The sequence below is a fragment of the Anser cygnoides genome, chromosome 4, assembly GCF_040182565.1.
Source record: "Anser cygnoides isolate HZ-2024a breed goose chromosome 4, Taihu_goose_T2T_genome, whole genome shotgun sequence".
NCBI lineage: Eukaryota > Metazoa > Chordata > Aves > Anseriformes > Anatidae > Anser > Anser cygnoides.
In genome coordinates, this window is record NC_089876.1 from 29,091,954 (window position 1) to 29,112,638 (window position 20,685).

General features: G+C 38.7%; 1 long non-coding RNA gene across 2 annotated transcripts; it reads right to left on the bottom strand.

Moving 5' to 3' along the window:
• Window positions 1–16: 16 nt before the first annotated feature.
• Window positions 17–20,678, bottom strand: LOC136790673 (uncharacterized). 2 transcript variants are annotated; one of them, XR_010831058.1, is made up of 7 exons: window positions 20,569–20,678; window positions 20,399–20,471; window positions 17,220–17,316; window positions 11,809–11,904; window positions 6,488–7,606; window positions 5,105–5,231; window positions 17–2,339 (listed from the first exon to the last, which is right to left on the bottom strand). It is a non-coding gene; the product is annotated as an uncharacterized lncRNA (long non-coding RNA). The 2 variants fall into 2 exon arrangements; XR_010831059.1 differs by having other exon boundaries at window positions 20,399–20,474.
• Between the last annotated feature and the right edge of the window lie 7 nt (window positions 20,679–20,685).

The window sequence follows — 20,685 nt, forward strand, 5'->3', positions numbered from 1 at the left end:
GACTTGCAAAGGAAATACTACACGATGATCCAGCAATGAGACATTGGTACAGTATTAGGGACTGTTATCTTCCCAAAGCAGCGTGAAGTTCTTTTTGACCATCTTGGCGGGTTTTGATGTGGAGTGAATGGTGGGTGGTGGAAAACAAACAAACAAACAAACAAAAACCTGCCTGACAAGAGCAGTGGATGCTACTGCAAAACAAAAGACAACTTTGATTTATAACAATAGATTTGTGCCTGCTCTTTGCCCTTGCCCTTATCAGTCATGTGTGCTACAAATTGTGCTCTGCCACCAGGCACACTTTGACAGGCCATCAAAACTCCGCAAGCTTTCCCAGCCAGCACGCAAGGATGCTATGAAATTCTCTCAGTAATAGAAGGATCTTCTCTACCAGATTTAATAGCAAAGCTTTCTTTAATATGTCTGGGTACAGAGTTAATCCTTGTGTCAGTGGAAAGCCAGTCATCAGAAAGAACAGTACAGACATTAAAGACATATATTTTTTGTATTTATTATTGTATTTGTATCTACCTAATTAAACGAGTTGTTTTAAAACAATCCAAAACAAGGAACTGCATTTGGTTCTGTTTTCTGTTAATAAAAACAGAAAATATTTATTTAGAAGACATTATCGTAAATTGGAAGACACCAGTGCTGAAAAATATGTCGCTAATCTATCTTGATTCAAATACATAAATCAGTGTCCCAAGCCTTGGCCTACAGAAGGATTTAATCTGTCATACATTTTGTTAATCAATACTTTATTTTTAAATATTTAAGAGGTTGTGTGACAAAATAAATTACAGTATTTTATAAATTTGAAAGTTAAATACCTGTAAACATTCTTCCCCTGTTAAGTGGTGCACAGAATGTTTTATGTATAGTGAAAAGATGATACCTCTTGAATTAAACATTATTTTCAGCTGAAGGAGTTCAGATTAGTGCAGAAATTGAATTTATATGATATCTATTTCAATATTGCAGACTGAAATATTTTGCTGAATCCACTTGCACGAACACTTATTAAAACAGATTTTGAAGATAATGAGAAAATTTTCCAGGTAGATGAATTCTGGTTTACCATTTACCAGAAAATAACCATCTAATACTTCTCTCTGTGCTTTGATTTGTATTGCTCCATCATCTCTCACCTGAAACCTGAATTTTATTTTTGACTGATTGCTGCTGTTGAGCAAAAGCAGCAACCATTAAACATGTCATCCTCTTTGTGCCCTGAGTTACATTAGCTGAACCCCAGCAGGCTGGAGTCTTCCAGTACTTCCAACCCGGTATGAACTGCTTTTCATTTTAGATTATGCCTTTTTACTGAATAGCATCAGTGTAGTTTTGCATTTCCTTGTATATGGGTAAAGTAAACATAACTAATCCTTTGTTAAAAGTACAGACTAATACACTTCAACAAAAGAGCATATTTGCGTTAAGCCCAAACTCAGGTTTATACCCAGACAAAATTTCTACTGAAATCTGTAAAAATTTGGTCAGAGCAAGTTCTCCAAGCTTGGATCTCAATTTATATTAGGTTTACACAGCTTAAGATGATCAACTTTACACACGTAACTCATTGAAATGCAAGTGAGCATTCTTGTAAACAGGAGAAAAAAAATACGCCTTTCTGTATTGTATCTGTTTTTGGTTTGTTTAATTGCTTGATGAAATTAATATTACACTATTGCAGGAACAAAGCACATCCTCATTAAAAGAATAGCTTGGAGGATGTTTTGGATGCTGTAATTAGCTGCTTTGAAATATTTATTTTCTTCCTAATGTTGCTTGAATAAATGTTAATTATGGCTAGTGGAAAGGAAATCAAACAGCTGAGCATGTGAAACCACCATCTTCTCTGTCTTCGGAGAAGTCAAGGTCAGGAGGCACGTCACTGAATCCACTCCCTTGCTGTGCACATGTACACAGGCTGAGAAGAGGTCAGTGCATGCTGTTTTTTCTGTAACGTTAATTTATTAAAAAATATGAGAAATCATTCTGTCTGCACCTGAATTTAAGCACCAAGAGAGTTTTGGTTTGTACTGCACTTTCTTCAACAAATTATTCAAAACTTTCTGGAGACTGCTTGAAGCGGGTCAGTGTGTGCTGACGTGTACTGATGTCTCTCACAAGTCCAGATGGGCCCATTAATATCTTCCCTCTTCTGTACAATGAAAAAGTTGCATACATGGCTTTTCTTCTTGTTTAAGCTCCAGAGAATTAAACTTTGTGGAGGCAAGTCTCAATCATCAATTAATACCTGCTTAGGTATTGCACTTCTTCAAGGCATTCTCTCCATATATTAGTGACTAATATTGCACAGGAAGCTTGTCCTGGAACAAAGATCCATGAAGTAAAGTCTCTAGGGACTCAGTTCAAGAATCAGCCTCCCTGAATAGGCTTTCATTACAATATTGACTTAACCCCAAAAGACTTTCACTTCATAGAAGTATTTAGAGCTATCTCCCTACAAGTAGGAGACAAACAACAACCACCACCAAGCCATATAAGGTATAATAGGGCTTGTATTTTCTCCGAATATTCTTTTCTTATTTTAGCTAAGATAATTTCTCAGCTCTTCCCTTATGAGTAAGTAACATTTAAATGGCCTTAGGAGTCTATAATGAACTATTGAGGATAACTTGTCTGAACTGCTGGAAATGAAGAGAGAGACCCCAGCCCCTGGGCCAGGAGAGGACTACATTAGGAAAGAGTGATAGGAATGCTAGCAGCAAATGTTCAGGGCTGCCTTCAAAAGACCCAGCCTGTTTTGTATAAAATGTTCTTCCATAAAAGACAGATTGTTGAGCTCTTTAACGACTAAAGGAAATTTGCCCAACAAATGACAGTGGCTAAATTAATCGAAAACACAATAATCTTTCAAAAATTGTACCTATGCTTCCCTCATTGTAACTATGCAGCAATAGGAAGAAAGAAAGAAAGAAAGAAAGAAAGAAAGAAAGAAAGAAAGAAAGAAAGAAAGAAAGAAAGAAAGAAAGAAAGAAAGAAAGAAAGAAAGAAAGAAAGAAAGAAAGAAAACGAAGGGATGTAAACACTCTTGAATGTTTCCTTTTATTTTTTTAATCTTATCTGAGAACTTCCTCAAAATCGCCGTGTTTCCTCCCAGCTTGCTTGTGAGGTACGACTAATGCCTACTGGAGGACATCTTTGCACAGAAGCCACATGTCAGGATTAGGTCAGTAGTCTGAAGGGACTGGAACAGGTTGGTTGGAGAGGTGACATCTCCATCCTCAAGACCCAGCTGGACAAAGGCTCAAGCAACCCAGTTTTAATTCAGTGTTGACTGCTGTGAGCAGAAAAACTGAACAACCCTCCTGCAAGTCTCTTCCAGCCTGAATCATTCAGTGATTCTCTGCCTAAAGTGTTGGGCAAGAGGGATTCTTGCAGGCTGCTGTTTCCCCTGCTAATTTGTTCACTCTCCTCCTAAGGACAGAGAACTCAGGAGATGTCAATTTTACTTAGAAATCATATTTGTTAATAGATCAGGCAACAGATGAATAATTAATAGATTTTGTTATGTCAAAATAATGGTAAACAAAAATCAGTTCTAGCAATCCAATTTAGCAGCACTACAAAGCTGCTCTTGCTGTGGGTTAATCTGTGTGGCAGCTTACCTGGCAGGATATTATTTGTGGATACACTGCGTACAACTTTTTTTTTTTTTTATTAAACCAATCATGGAATGCTGAAGAGTTAAAAAAAAAAAAACACCAAACATCATCCATAGAGTCTTCAGCCCTTCAGCCCTGCCCTCCAATTCTCAAAATTAAATAAATTTCTCTTTACTTGCTTTTAGATTTTTGGAGTCTGTGAGATTGCTCATGCTATCTCTGAAGTTTAATAGATAAAACATTTTTCTTTGTAAAGCTGGATTTTGGGAGACAAACTCTTCCTTTCACTTCTCTTGAGATCAACCGAGCTGCAGTCATTAGCCTAGGTGGCAATGTCTTGAAAAATTAAGTATCATAAGGAGAGTTTTGTAATGTGTCTTACCTACCTAATCCCAGACAGCATGATCTGCCACATGAACTTTTCAGTGGCTTTGTAGTGATAACCTGCAACTCAGAAATGACTAAAACCTTTATACACATCACATTTTTGATTATCTTAAAAGTTGAATGGAATTCTGAAGAGACTGCTCAAATATGTCACTGATGGTCAGCTCACCGTCCCTTGCTCGCTCTTTGCCAGATTTTGAGCTTCAGGCTGTCACCAGCTTCACTTCACATCAACTTAAATCCTGCAAAATGCTGCACATCAATGATTGCTTATGTACTGAACACGCTGATCCCCATGGCTCCTCCCAGCCCTATACGCCTCTGGTGTCTACCCACCAGGAACACGCGCTTGTCTTTAAGGCCTCAAGCCTTGGGAACCTCACCCCATGCCGAATGCCATGGGAGCCTTGTGCTTCGACCCGAGCACTATCCAGAACCTGTGCTGGGGAGCCCAGAATTTACAAGGGACATTGTAAATGTCTCAGCATTTACCAGGAGTCATTGAGAAGAAATAAGAGCTACATGGAAAAGAGCAAGACCAACTTGGGAGAGGTTGAGGCAGCCCTCTGAGCTGATGTTAGCAAACAGCATGCCCTGGACTTGGTAGTTGAGGCACTTGAGATCAAAACTGCTTTGATTCATGGCTCAGGCATCACGCTGTCATTATATTTATGTATCAAGTACAGGGTAGCAGCGACCTCATGCTTAGTTATTGCTTTTTCTGTACACACTACTGATTTTTAATATTTCTTTAGGTTCTGTATTGCACATGCACAGATTGGGAAGACGCAGTAAGGAACAACTTTAAGTCAACTCATTCCTCTGTTGTCCAAGGAAAACGAAGAACCCAACCAACTCGAGATGTCCCAAGCTCCTTGACACTGCAAAGCTGTAACCTTATTTCTGGCTCTACTCAAAAGCATCCAAAAACTGTGAATGCTGAACCAGCAGAGCTGCTGGACTGACTCTGTGTGGAAGTTCTTATGTCTTGGATGACAAAAGCAACATTTTCTCTGTATAATTACCTGACATTTGGCACCTGCATAAATATTCACACAGCTATATACGTAACTACTTACAGTGTATGAGTAGTAGGAATGAATCCACCGAGAAAACTGTCCAAATGTAAGCTACGGCAACCACGGTCTATTTTCCTCCTTAAGAGCTCATCCACTCATAGCGTGTGGTGGGTCACACAGGGGCCTTCTGGAAAAACAGCAGGCGACTTTCTTGTGAAAAATGCTACTTAGCATGCAGAAGCGTTTACAAATACAGAAAAATACAGACTTTTCCAACTACTACCATGAGTGGCTGTTCTCCCTGCAACAGCAAATAAACCCAAACCCTCTGCACTGCTGGTGCACTCTGCTTCTCGAGTGGTAGCCCTGCAGTTGTCAGGTTCATTGTTTGTTACTCTTAGTATGGAGGCTATGAAAAGAATACAAATTTAGAGGTATCAGTTTTCATACAAAGTTTTAAAAAGTTTTGAAAAATCAGTTCTTGCCTAGAAGATTTCACAGCACAATTTGAATTAGGAGCATGGAAGTATATTTTTACAGGAACACGTAGTTAGATAACTAGTTTTCTTTTTAAGAAAGTGTTTTACTATTGAGATCATTACTTTTTAATAAGTGAAGTTTTAGTGGAACATATTTACACTGAACACAGTTGCCTGGATGTGGAATAATGATTAATATTTCTGTTACTAAAGCCATTGCAAAACTGATTTTTCTGGTACAGAAACAAATATTCTTTGACACAGTACTAAGAAAATCAAGGAAAAGCAGGTACTGTTACCTCATACCTGGCCAAAACAAAATGAAGAAAAATCAATAGGAGGCAGATGGAAAAAGACAAAATCATTAGGAGGGAACTTTTATTTTCAGACTTCTAGAGACATTTTGTATGAACAATTTAGACTGGAAGTGGAAAAGCAGGCTTACTACTTTCTTTCATGTGGACATAATATACCTGTATATATGTCTGTATAATACACAGACACACAAAAAGAAATCCTTCAGTAGTCTCATACCTTACACTATTTTTTTGCTAATTCAATAAGTCTAACAGAAATCTAGCCAGTTTAAATAGATTTCATAAAGACAGTAGGAAACCTTTATTTCTTTTTTTGTCCTTTACATCAGATGAAATAAAATGAATGTAATTTCTGGTAGAGGACGCCCACATGCTTGCAGGAGTCACGCTGTGTGTCAGGAGCACACCATCCTGTCTTTTAGACCTCCAGGCCGCTGTTCCCCTGCGTCACAGGGAAGCAAGTAGCACCAGGCAGCCTGCGTTTGGGCAGACAAGAGCGGTAAAATGCATCAGGTTCCTGCTCACTCAGTCAGCTCTGTTAGTTTGCCAGGCTGAGTCCGACTTAGCAAGGTCAGACTCCAGCATCACTTCTCAGAGGGATAATCAGCTCCCAACAAGCACGTCTGGCTGCTGGGGTGTGCACTCACCAGCATCCTGTGCTTTAGCTGCCCCTCTTTCTGCTTGGGCTGGAGCTGGGGTTATGTAGAGCACTATTCTGTCACTGGGAAATCACTGCTGCAAAGTGGAAGAGATGCTGGAAACTGCTGTCAGGACATTCGCCATTACACCAGCATTTTTGTCAGCTTCATTACCTCGTGAGCTTTCGTGTTGTTCACTGATGTGAGGGTCACTCTGTGCCTTCAAGCCCAGCGTCCTGGTGGGCTGGGTGCTGAGGAGCCCACGTAACAGACCTGCTGTCTGCCAAAGCCTGGGAACAAAGCAGAATAAAGTGGGTGATCATATCCTAGCAGGTAAAAATCATAAAGATGACAACCAGGAGAAAAACATGCTTTTCTCTGTTTCTTGTAAATATTCTTGGAAGCTTAGGACAGAAAAGTCAGGAAGAGCATAAGGTGTCACAGCCTTCAGGGAAAGATCAATTCAACCTACAGTAATGAGATTTTCCTTCCTAAATTCTTTAACTTCAGATTTTATATTGCTGTCTTCTCCGCTGAAAGAGCTCCTCAAACACACATATAATCTATGTAAATAAAAAAGTTTTATTGGTGACATGAGTAAAAAGTTATCATTTGTTTCTTCTGGTAAATATCAGAAATAAAGGCTCGGAAAGCAAGAGTGTCAGAAAGACTCCAATCAAACTATGAAGCTGGGAGTTCGGTGACAAAATAAAAAATTAATTCAAACAGCGCATGCTTAAACTATGTATCGTATATAATATGCATTAATAAACATTAATTGTTTAACATAATCGTATTGATATATTATTAGCATATATTAAGACAGTCTAATTTTAATAATTACACCATATAATAATTAATCAATTTTTATATTAATTTATATATTAAAAATATATTGGTTATTTTTAAATGGGCTATAAAATGAAGGGAACTTTTCAAAAGAAAAACTATCAGCCTAAAGCACAACAGCAGCTAAAAGGGAAGCTGGCTATATAATACTTTGTAATACTATACAGTAGGCCAGAAGACTATAGTATGTATGTGGTCAAACTGCATCTCTTCTTCCTCCAAGAGCCGCAGAAAATTCTGGACAAGGATCGTTCAGCTGATGTTGTTGGCTGGCAGGATCTGTGGGGGTTAAGAAGGCGAGAGCTCACGTCTTGCTCCACCTATAAAAAGGCCTACAAATTTCAGTCAGGAAAGATCAAGATGACTCTTGTGGTCTGAAGTCTAATTATACTCTCCAAGGAACCAAAAAACTCTACGGTGAATTTTGACACAACCTTGTTTAAGGTTAAAACAACACAAAGTTAGTCTGAGTTTGAATCACTATGTAAATTAACAGGATGCTTGAAAACAGAGGTTAAGCTAATAACAACACTCAGTGACACAGAATCATGTATCTTGTGTCCTTTGTGGACAACCCAGTAACAACACCGAGATCATGGGCGGCCATCAACATCATCATCAACATCATCGGCCATCGCAGTGACCACGAGTGGATGCTTCTGAGTTCTGCTTTTGCTGCGCTTGTCTTCCCTGGTGGCAGATTTTTACTGACAGATCAGCTGAATCTCATTACTCCAAGGAGTCATGCTTCGGGAAGTGAACACCTTGAAATGTCACGACCTTTCCATGACAAGAAAAAATGTCACCAAGGAAAAGGGGAGGAAAAGGGGATAGAAGTAAAAGAAAGAGATTGAGGGTTGCAATTTGTGAAAACGTATTTATTTCAGAATCGTATAGCAACGGACTTTTTAATGGAAATAAAATTGCCACCTGAATAGCTACATTGCTAAGTTAGATATAAAATATATGCACTGGTTCATCTGTTGGTCAGTCCCTGGTGAAAGAAGGACTCCTGCTCTGCTACCCTGGTTTGACACAGGTGAAACAACAGAGATGTACCAGCTTTAAACTGATATAACAGTTGATGAAGCCCAACCAGTTGTCAATATATTTAGCATCTGTTTTAGAAATTTTTATTTTAAAGCCACCACTTCAGTGTATGTCGGGGTTGGAGAGCTAACACTTCACTAGACACACATGACCTGACATTTCTGTCATTAGCCCTTTGTGATAAAAATTCTGAATTCAGAGACAGCTTCTGACTTTTCAAAAGGTTTAAATGAGGAAAGAACCATAGAGTTATGATGAGGAGAGGAGTTATCAGTGAAGTTATCTGAACGTTCACCTGCTGAAGTTTTGCTTTGGACAATCTTGTTACCTAGTAGCTCTGGGCTAAAAATTTGTGCATAGACTATTTTATATGTGATATTCTGTACTGCGTATATAGTTTTATTTCATCTTCTTCCCAAATAGCCCCAGAAGTCTTTGGGCTGAATTCCCTTTTGCCCCAATGACCAGGCAGGGTTATTATGGTGGTTTCCATTCTCAGGTGCCCACCCTGCTCCTCTTTTAAACTCTGCACACTTGTGAAATTAAAAATGTTATTTTTCACCTACAAAAAAGAAAAGGAAGCTGAAAGGAAATAGTCCCTGGTTGAATTACTTGGGAAAATATCTGTTGTCATTAATTTATACTCATTTGCAAATCTAATCTTTTAATTAAAAGATTACAAGTACAGGTAGGATAAAAACAATAACAGGAGTTGGGATCAGCCTACAAAGAGCAACCAAGCATGGGAAACAGGTTTCAGGTAAATACGATGATTTGAGGGAAGACTAAGAACAGCCCTTTATAAAGGAATTATGGTACATATTTGACAGTTTTATAAGCTTTTTTAACAATGTATTACCTAAATAGGAGTTTGGTTTCAATCTAAACACACTCAAAGAAAGAATAAGAACACAGTGCCATGCTCTGCTTCCTTTTCTAGACTGTTTTTCTGACATTTTGTGTACGTTTTTCAGCCCCATGGACAAACATATTTTGTACAGGACAGTACTTTTACAGCCATGAGTCCTTATTCCCAACATCCCCCAAGAAGGAAGGTGAACAGGGTAGGTATTACGTACTTTTCATAGATATGGAGACTATATAGAATAGAATATATGTATAGAAAGTATTTGTCAAAGGTCCCAAAGGTAGCCATCTCAGGTTTGACTTCCCTGGCTCCTATTTCAATACGTGGAGGCATCTACCCTTTGCCCATTTGCTACAAGGAGAAGATAAATGCACATCCACCTGCCACCAGCGAACCCCTCGCAGCTACCAGAGGACAGAAAGGCAGTAAATCAAACCAGGGCACAGCTATAACCAATGGGCAGACAAAAATGAGACAAGGGATGCAAAGCTCCCTCCTTCCATCAGTACAAGGCTCTGTGCACGGTCACGAGGCTCCTAGATGGAAGAAGAGGAGCAGACCCTTCTCTTTATTGCTTCCGACCTGATTTGAAGGGGAGGCAGCACTTATGAGAAACTCTTGGTAATATCAAGTGATGAATATGCCCTGGCTGCTTATGCAGAATGACTGATCACTGTCATTTGCAATTTTCTCCTTTCAGAGGGCTTAATTTCATGACTGTCAGTCTGAATCTTTTGGTGTGTTTCGGGACTGAAGTGCTGCTTTTTATATGTATTTTTTAAGTTTGATTCAGAAGTGGCAGTTGGGATATTATCTTCCACAAAAATTGACACAGTCCAGTCATTTTGAATTGATTTATATCACATTGCACATTTCCAGATTAAAGTTCTGAAAAATTGTAAGTGCTTCTATACTTTAGACAGACTTACCACCTTCCCCAGCCAAAGGACACTTAAGAATTCTTAACGCTGAAACGGGCTTAATTCCATATACTGTGGATGACTCAAAGCTCTTATTGTTTTTTTCCTTTTTCTTTCTCCTTTTTTGAACGTATGTATTGATGACTGCCATAAAGCGACTGCAATATTTGTGTTACACTTGTGCAATAGGTGGAGTATCTAAAACTAGGAATGTTGTTTTATGATACATTTATTCTTTGAAAATTAAGAATAATCATAAGGTTCCTTACTTAATTTCTTTTGTTTTATTTCCACCTTCTCCCTTATTTTGACAGCATCCATTTCTGCAGTCCCAAGCAAATGAACCTTCTCTTTGGGATTCCTTTTAGGATGTCCACAGCTACATAAGAAAAATTGTGCTTGTCACACAATCTTTCCATTGACATTAATGAAGCCAAGATTGCAGCTCAAAGGCCTTTTTTGCAAACCCACAGCATAACTAAACCATTTGATCCACTAATCCGTATGAAAAAATGTTACCAGAGAGCTGAAGAAAAGACCTCCATCTGTTCAGATTGTAAATCCAACCATCTAAGATCAGTCTTTTCCATATTAGTCATTAATGTTCATTTTATTAAAATGTTCTAGTTGATTTTTTTTTAATATTTTTCCTTTAGTAGCTCTCTTTACGTGACTCCTGCCTTCCTAACACCAGTGTACTCAAACTATACTGGGAACCTGGTTTGTTATAAATTGGACTTGTTGTATGTTCTCCCTCAGTTAGCTCTGAATGCACTTTCAAGGCTAGTGAAACCTAATTCCAGAAAACGTGATTTCAGAAAAATCACTGTCTTATATGGACATGGGATACCTGAATTTACAGACCTCTTGAAGATGTCTAAGGTGCAGAATATTCACAAAATCTAAATAAATGCTAAAGCTTCAGTTATGAACTTCTCTCAACAGTGATTTGGAGTTGGGTGTCTAATTCATATGTCTGGTTTGCCCTTAGGTGTCATTTCAAGACTGGAGGGCAGCATCCCAAAGACAGTGGCTGTGAATACGCCCATCTGTTTTTCCCTCATATTTTGGTAGGAACTGATCTGTTTGTTTTGTTTTGTTTTGTTTTGTTTCTGTTTTTGTTTTTTTTTTTCCCCCACATATACTTAATTTCATATTTGATAGAAATCCTCCTATTTCACTTGATATTATATATTTACTGATCATGAACCTTAATTAAAATACTGCTAGCTGCAAGATATTTCTATGCCTGTTCTGACCTCCTAAATGTGGAGTAGATAGGAAGTCACAAATGTCTTAACCTCATGAGCACTCCTGGATTTACACCTTTCTACTTAAGCAGATGCATTAATATTGCGCTGGTGCCTTATCACATGCAATCAATTAACTAGCATATAGTCAGTCTTCTGTAGCTAAAACTTGTCCCATATATAGTAGGTAAAAGCTTTAAGAGATTTGTGCAACTTCTGTATCCATTTTAGTTTACTGGTCTTGATTCATCCTTAATCATATCTAGGATAATATATCCTAGAATAGGTATGACAAACATTTTCACTATCTGAAAACAAGCCTTTTTAAATTTTATTTTTTTTTAAAGAACAGTCTTTGAAATAAAGAACTGGAACAAAAAGCTGTGTTCAAACCATTTAAATGCAAGGTCCGTAGGCCAGTGATGTGCAGTAGGGCTCTAAATTGAGGTTTTCAACTCCGGTTATATTTTCAGGTACACAAGTAATAACCTGCGGGGAGAAAAAGATGGTACTCAAGGTTATGATGATATGCATTGATACATTGTTAGAGAAGAGTGATCTCTTTATTTCAGTCTAGAGAACACCCCACACACCTATTACAAACATGAAACTATTTTCTTTCAGATTCTCAGTATAGTCCTAAGTAAACTGTTCAGTGAGCCTTCAAAATATTGTGCCTGATGAGATTTTTATTGCTAATACCTTGAACACAAACCTTTTTCTTTTTTTTTTTTTTTGGCTAAAAAGAAAATGAATTTTAAGAAATATGAATCACCTTTGGGGAGGAAGAAAATGAGGAAAAACATGGTTGTTTTTTTTGAAAAGCGTGTGAATTTGAATTGATTATACAGGTTTCTCTGCTGCTGCCTCCAAAATCAGGTGGCTGTTGAAAACCTCAACGCTTTACCCCATCTTTACTGAATTCCATATGTTGAAATAACTGATATGTATTTTAAGACATAAAGAAAACTGTGGCTTTGAGTCAGACTGGGTTTTAGGTAACGATATTTATAACAGCAGGCTGTGAAAGTTTCCAGCTTCAAGGAGGCTGCATTAGTATTGTTAAGAAAAATCTTGAGCTGGTGGTCTAAATTTATGAATCGTCTAAGTGTGGACACCCCGGTATTTGATCTTACACCTTTATACCAGACCCAAATGCAGTTCATTGTCAAAGCCAAAGCTGTTTTAATAATATTGCCCTATAATCTTCCACTTTCAACCCAGATCATTTCCAAAGACAATAGCTTGTGCAATGCCTTGATCAACAGGGGCCAATGCACTGGACTACAGAAGGTCAAATAGAACAGACTAGAACTGAATAGCCTAGGTACACACAATCTTGGTTTTATGTTAGCAATAGAAAGTAGAGATAGTTTGAGATGCTTGTACTGGTCACCAGTAGATGACCAACATTCATCAGCTCTGATTATGCAGTAGAGACAAGGCTACCACACTGTTTTGCTGGTATCTCAGTACTGCAGTAGTTACTTCATGTTAACCTGCATGTAAATGGTGGACTCTGAAGAGCATCAGCCTACAACAGCTACATTGTGCTGACAAAAGACACTTTTAAAAGGTGAATAACTCCATACTGTTAGAATAGCCATCTTTTTTCTCTAGCACCCCTTGCTTTCCCTCTCTTTTCTAACCAAATGTCACAAAACAATATGTTGCAAACCAGAATTACCTACTACAAGGCTTCATGCTGGTTTTTGGTTAACTGTCAAGGAAAAGAAAGGTACGTGTGCTTTACCTTGCTTAGTTAGGAGAAGATTTACAAATTAGGTAATGCAGAACAAACCTTGAAGTGGCTGTCAATATAGCTATTTGTAGGATTTACTAGTACTAATAATGAATCTAACTAGAAGTAATAACCATTTTTGGACTGTTTTGAATTCCTTTCCTTCATAATATCAACAACACATTCAAATTTTAACAATAGCTCATTTACATTTTAAACTACTTAAGTCATTAAGGCTTGGAACTGTAGGACACTAAAGAACATCTCAGAACTATCATTACTATCATTACAACTCCACAGACTAATATAACACTGAATCAAACTGCTAAATATTTAATGATACTATGACCAAAAGTATAGAATGGGTCAATTTAATTTCTCTTCACTTGGCTAAGACCTTTTTATTTTTGTTATACAGTGTGGCAGTGGCAGTTGTGTATCATTAATAAGGACAACAGATAAAAATTTCATCTGCACAGTAACTCCAATAGCAGGTTTCCATACGTCTCCAAAGGCCAAGTTTCAATCAGACAGTTTTCCCACATGAATGACAACAGATGTCAGGCTGCCTTAATTACTGTTATTTTCTAAATTTTCTTTGGGTTTTCTTTTCATTTTTTCTTTTTCCTTTTTCTTTTTTTTTTCCAGCTAGTTAAGTACAATTTCACTTCAAAGGTAATCAGACTGTTACAAACCATTTCCTGCAGTTGTACCACAAGCACCTTAGACACAGGTTTTTAATATCAGCCAATACTTGAACTTTGCCCCTCCTAAAATGACTGTCTCTGCAATGTGCCAAGCTCCACTTCACTATAAAATGCCATGTCAGGTGTCTGGGTTCAGGTATTCAAAGTGGTTGTAAACCTAACTCACTACATATTTCCTATTGAAGTTGTTATACTAGTGTATGTGCTCTTTTATTATTTTTCTGAACCTGTTTAGGTGCAAGCGATAGAGTTCACCAATAAATGACTTCAAGGAATCTATATATGATATATACAAAATGGTGACACTGCAAGTGTTGCCTAATCCCTTAAGTATCAACCAGATTCTTACAGGAAAAGTTTGTTGGTTGTTTTTTGTTTGGTTTGTTTGGTTTTAATTTGGACCACCTTTGGAGTAGCCCTGGACATGGCAAGCAGTTAAAAAGGACTAGAAATTTGGCCCTGCCTAATTTATGAGAGGCTCGTAAAGAACTTTTCATCCTAAAGATATAATCCCACACTGAAACCTCTAAATAACTTCCACCATATTCAGACACTGTTCTAATGGTTGTAAGGATCTCCTAAATTGTAGATGATGAAATGAACACAGATTTACATGGAGAGGAAAGTGTAATAAAGTGTCATTCCCCCACAAACCCAGGGAAGATTTGATATACCCTGTGAAAGGGCAGTTGGAGGCAACATCCTGAGGTGGTTTATGTAGCCTCTTCAATTCTCTACTTAATACTTTGTCAATGGTAGTCTGCAATATATAGCAATTCCCACTAAAATTTGAGGTATTGGCATAAGATCGTAATCAGACTGAGACAATAATCCTAACACTGCAGAGGTGTTGGTTTGAACAGCTACAAAACATTTGCTTTGAAACATTCGAACAGAGGCTGATGCCTGGGCCTGAAGCTTCCTCCCTCCTGGAGGTTTGTATTCCAGGGCTGGGGACAGCTGTAAAACAGCACAGCTGCATGAAGAAGAAAGAGAAAGTGCCTTTGTGCCTGCCCAAGCAGTGCCACGACTCTGTAGGGATACAACCTAAAGCCATGGTATCCCCACACTGACGTGGTTGGCAGCTTATATCCCAGGCTCAAAGGTAGGTCGCAGGCAGGTGTTCTCTCCACGGGACCAGAGCAGAGCCCATCTGAAACAGAAGAAACCCCCTGAAGTATCTTCTGGTTCCCCACAGATCTGGTCCTGTTGGATGTTACTCACTAATGTAGACACAGCTACAGTTTTTGGAAAGAAAAACCGGCAATGGGAACGGCATCATGAGGAGGGTAGCCTTGTGAACACAGTGGTGGAGTTGGGGCCCATAAGCTAAAGGTCTTGCCCCAATATGTTTCCAGAGAGCATAAATTAATAAAAGCATACAAAGCCTTTTGGGGGAAGGAGGAGAGGAGCTCCTGGGACTCTCAAGGTGGGATCTGTTAAATGGGGACATATTTCAAGGTCCACTGCTATGGACATCTGTAGGGCTGCTGGTTTTTAGTGAGCTTTTGGCACTTAGGCCCCAAAGGGCCAGGCTCCCTATAACAGTGATTGGATTTGGAGAATTTAGCAGAGCCCCTAGTACAATTAGTATAGAAATTCGTGATATCAAGGCCTTTCCAGGCATGCAGCTTGGAGAATAAACCTGGAGTGTCCCGATTAGGGAATGCTTGATTTGCTGTTTTAACCATGCTTTTTGTAAATGCAGCTATGTCTTGCATATGCACACATGCATGCATAACATGTCACAAATGGCCTCTCTCCAAAAAGGTACCTAGCAAAATGCCTTGAAATACAGTATACAAAGAGTCAGCTTCACACACAGAGGGTCCAGAGCAAATTGTCTGTCCTCAGTTCACTCTGTGCTTGGTTTGGCATTTTTTTAATATTTTTTTTTTTCTGCAACAGCTAAGCGCAGAATATGGCCCACAGCCACTAAATACTAAAAATCAGAAAAATGAAGCAGGAGGTTGGTTCCTATCAGGGTATGAAAGCTGTCCTGAACAAAACCCTTGCAGCTTTTCCTACTATACTGTAGTAGCTATAGCACTAATCAATCAGTCTCTTCTGATTGTTATTCCAGGCATGATTTTCTGGGATATTTTTAATGGTAAGTCTGATTTTAAAAATTTGACAAGTTTCAAGAGGCACCTCCTACTTCTAGAGGCACATTGTCAAAGAATTAGACTCCTTAAGTCCATTTCTTCAAGTGTCTCTTAAAAGGCCTCATTGGAAAAAAAAAAAAAAAGTAATTTGGCCTTATTTAGTGATATTTTCAGTGATACTGGCATCTTTGGGGGCACATTAAAATATCTTGACAGGAATTTTTCTTTTGCCCTGTCTCTCATAGTAGGAAGCCTAGGAAGCCCAAAACTGCAGCTCAGTATTTATTGACTGGGAATCACAAGGGAAAGGGATCTGCATTTCCAGCCTCAGTAGTGCTTGTTTCATTACATAAGATGTGGCAATAAAGTAGCTGTTAATGGCAGCAAATTGTAAAGAGTTTCAGTCACCTTCCTCAGGTGCTAATAGCCTTTAGAGACTGATTCACAGTGAAGAAAATTGAATTTTTCTCTTCTCTGTCCTGCTGTCCTGACTTATTAAAAAAAATAATTTGGTTTCACATGCGTCCTATCACCAGGGTAGCAGCTTATTTCATTCTTTCAGAGGGTATTAGAAAAATTAAAGCTGTATGTACCTTCTTAGCCCAGGAAGGATCTTTATGTATGTGCATGTACACAGGATTTTGAGACACAAGACATGCCACTTGAGTCTATTTTTTTAAGACTGCATTTTAGGGAAGGTGCCATTGTGCAGGCAACCTATTAACATTGTTTCAGCACATGCTCCTGAATCACAATGTTGGCTTAAAATTCATAACTGACAAAAAATCTATTGCCTTTTATTTTCAAAGAAAAAATCTTCATGTTCTCCAGCACTTATTTGTATCCAGGCAATTTATGAGAAATGCTTTTATAAAAGGAAATATGAGATGTTCATATTTACCCAACTTCCAAAAAAAATAATCTAGGAATAGAGAAAAGTTGTCTCTGTTATACAGACTTAGCAATACTGGAAATGAAGACCAAAGAGGCGAAAACCTGCTGCCAGTTTAAGGTTGTGCATCTCTGCCCCAGTCTCGGGGCACCTAAGCAGAAAAATTAAGATTATTTTGAAAATGGTAAGGCATTTGGGCAATGTATTCAGCTCATACATGCAAGTTATGTGAAATAACAGCTTATGCAAAAAATATTAAAAGAATCCCACACAGCTTCTTTGCTGATAATTTATGAGGGTGAATTTTCACCTTACTATAAACATAACCTAAATCTTGCACTGAATATATATATACATACATGTTCTATATATGGAGGTAGACAACTGCCAAGAATGGGAGTCTTTATAGTCCAATTCAAGCTGCTAATAATAGGAAAAAAAGTTGCAGATGGTTCACTGAAAAAAATAAACACAATAGTTGCAGATGATTCACTGAAAATAAAACAGAAAAACAAACAGTAAAAAAAAAAGACAAATATAATATTCATGAAAATAGCATAAATAGACAATACAACAGAAGTATGCAAAAATTCTAGTGTATCTGCATTATACAACAAAATCTAATTCAAGTACTTACTTCATTTGTATGACAACAGATTTTTATACAAAGTTCTGATTTCCTCTTTTGGAAGTGTTGGTCAGGAAAAAGAAGAGAGATGTTTGATTCATTGTGTATCCATCTTCCCCATGCCCTTAAAAAGCAGAATATATGGCTCTGCTCTGAAGCATAATTAAGGTAGTAATAATATTCTGGAAATCTCTACCTGATACTAAACAGTGCTCTGTCAAGTCTTTCCAATATACAACTAGAGCATATATTTGACTTTTGTTCTTTTCTCCTCCTGCAAACTTAATCTGTTTCAATATATGCTTCCCAGATACGATGTGTTTAAGAATTTACACCTCTGGCCTTAGTGGAAATGGAGCTGTAAGGACAGAAATTTCATTCAGAATTAAGCCTTAATTCAAACCGTGACCAACAGTACATGACTAGGAAGACAAACAATTTCTTTTTTCTGTTACCTTAACTCTTTGAACCTGCAGTATTGCGCCTCTAGAGATATAAAAATATTTTGCAGCAAATTAACTAGATAGATAGGTTTCCCAAGACTCTTTTAGAAGACAAATGACTATTGTAAGGGCTATCCTTGCTGTTTAATTCCTTAACAAACCATGGCCTGGAGCAGTTTGGACTGTGGCAGTGAAGGATTCAGCCCCCCTCCATGGTTGATCTAAGGCAGGTGCTCACATTCACCACGATGGACCAGGACCCTTTCCCACCCTGGACTGGAAGATACATCATCCTTATTTAAAGACAAGCTTCCAAGCACAACCTTAACCTACAGACTGCTGCCAAACAACGAGCCCAAGGAGTACCAGAAGCCACCAAACAATAGAAAGACACAATAGAATCCGGAAACAGGAGCAGAGCATGGGGCTTTGCTCGCAAATGACCCAACACTAAACGGCATTTTGTTTCCAGGGTTATCTAGGAGGAGCTGTGGGCTCTACCGGCAATCTGGGCAGTAAGCCAGGAGCGCGGCGCTGTAGCCGTCAGAAGCTGGTTGTTCGGTGTCTTGTTCTGTCATTCTTCAAACCAATTACACTGCCCAGCTCTTGGGATACGCGACAATTACATGGCATGTGGGAACTCTTGGTGCCTTGCGTTTTCTTAGCTCAGCTCTGAACTCTGCTAGAATTATGCGTCAGTTGTCTCCGCAGTGAGCAGTCCTGTGGAGCAGCTCAAAGGGAAAGCAGACTGCAAGAATCCAGACCGACTTCACAGGCTTTCCTTTCCTAAATTCTTTGCTTACACAGGAGACAAGTCAATATTGCCACCAGTTAAAGGACTGCCATAGCAGTGGGGAATGAGGATTCCTGTCCTTGTCCTAAAGATTTTGAAAATCCTTTTACTAAGTTTGTGAAATCCTTTTTTCTTCACTCCTGTTAATTGGTAAAGACTGTTCCACAGTATTAATGCAGCGCAGAGCTGGAGTTGGCTGACTGTGGGCTCAGTACAAGGAGGAAAAGGGCAGAAGAGTCACATCTCTGCAGACTGGTGGGTAAACTCCTTGGTTAGCTCTCATATCTTTCAGTGTGAAGTTTCTGGTGCTTTATACAGCCAAGGTGCAACTCAAGGAAAATGAATCACTTTTCCACCTAAACCAAGTAAAGCTGGTGTCTCTACTCTAGGAAGAAGGAGATGGCAAAACATGCACCTCTCCACTGAGTCTGGGAGCCATTTATCACAAGGTCTTAACAAATCCTACATGGTCTCTCCGCAACAGTTTGTTACAATTTCCATTTTCATCCTGTTAATACTGCGACTGCTAGTATTAACATCAAACTCTTCTCCGTACCTCTTCAGTTTTCCTTGTGTTCTCCCAGAAAACAATGTTAAGCTATTTTTCAGAAATATCTCACTTTCTACATTGGAAAGAATTTTCGGTTCCCAGTTACGAGTATTTTATGAGTATTTGAACATAACATGGGTATTCTGGGAGAAAATGCACGTTTTTTCCCATAGTTCATATGTACATATCACAGTTTACAATTTCTGTGCTTCCATGGGTTCATTTACAGAAACTTCAGCCAACTGCTTTTAATCAAAGCCCAATCCACTTCAAACAGTGCTGGCTTCAGCAAGTCAGATTCACCCCCCGTTGTGGTGACAATTTGTTCTGGCAGGATGGTCCAGTGACTCCCTGAAACAGATTCCCACAGTGCTGCTTTAAAATAAATCGTAACATGAAGAGTCTGAATGTAAGAATACAGTCTGAGGAAGACAGAGTCAGTGAAGACAGAAGGCTATAATACACTTAGAAATTAGGAATTAAGAATTAGAAATTAGAAATTATTAGAAATTAGAGTAGTTCAGTTGGGAGGGACCTACAAAAATATTTTATGTCTGGTAATATAAAATAGCAAACAAGATACAATTGCAAAATAATTTTTACCTGCCAAGTAGCAAATGACTCAGAAATCCTGTACATAGCTTCACAGAAGTCTCAAAGTGCACATGGAACATCTGAGATGTTAAACCAGCACTGCAAGCTACTCTAAGTAAGCGTTGTGGTTAGGAAAGCATTATGGCTCCCTACAGAGGTAGGCTAGGTTAATGCTGGATGAAGTGGAAACAAAGAGTTGTTTTGAAGTTGGATGGTTCCTAATTTCCCTTCCCACATTAATTGGATGAGCAGTCACTTATCCACAATGCAGAGGAGGAAAAAGGAGTCTCAAAGGTACGTAAAGATGTGTAGACAGCTACAACAGGAATCCAGAAGTCATGGTTCACGCTCAGTCTTCAGCTTGCAGCGCAAGCCTCCAGAGAGACTCTCTTTGACAGGTATGAACTGAGAGCAAGGGGCCAGGCCAGCCATCGAGCAACCCAGAGCATGTGACACTACATCATGTATTTACATTCCATATACTAACCATGCAGATGTCAGCACCACCCAACATACGTATAACAACTTACAACTCCCATGCAGGGGACGACCATCAGGGCTCGGACACACAAGCTAGCTGGATAACCTTCCAACCTACAGGAACTGCTGAGGCAAATAAATAGAATCATTATACTGGGGAAAAAAAAATGAAAAAAATTGAAGTGACTTTTCCAGAAAAAGACCTCTTTTGAAGCCCTACCGCGTGCTTCTGGCATGCTACAAGCTCAGAGAAATGCAGGATCTGACACATGTCTCAAGTGGCCTGTTCTGGTCTTGTGATATGTGTGCACAGCTAGCAGCTGTCACCTGTAGGAAG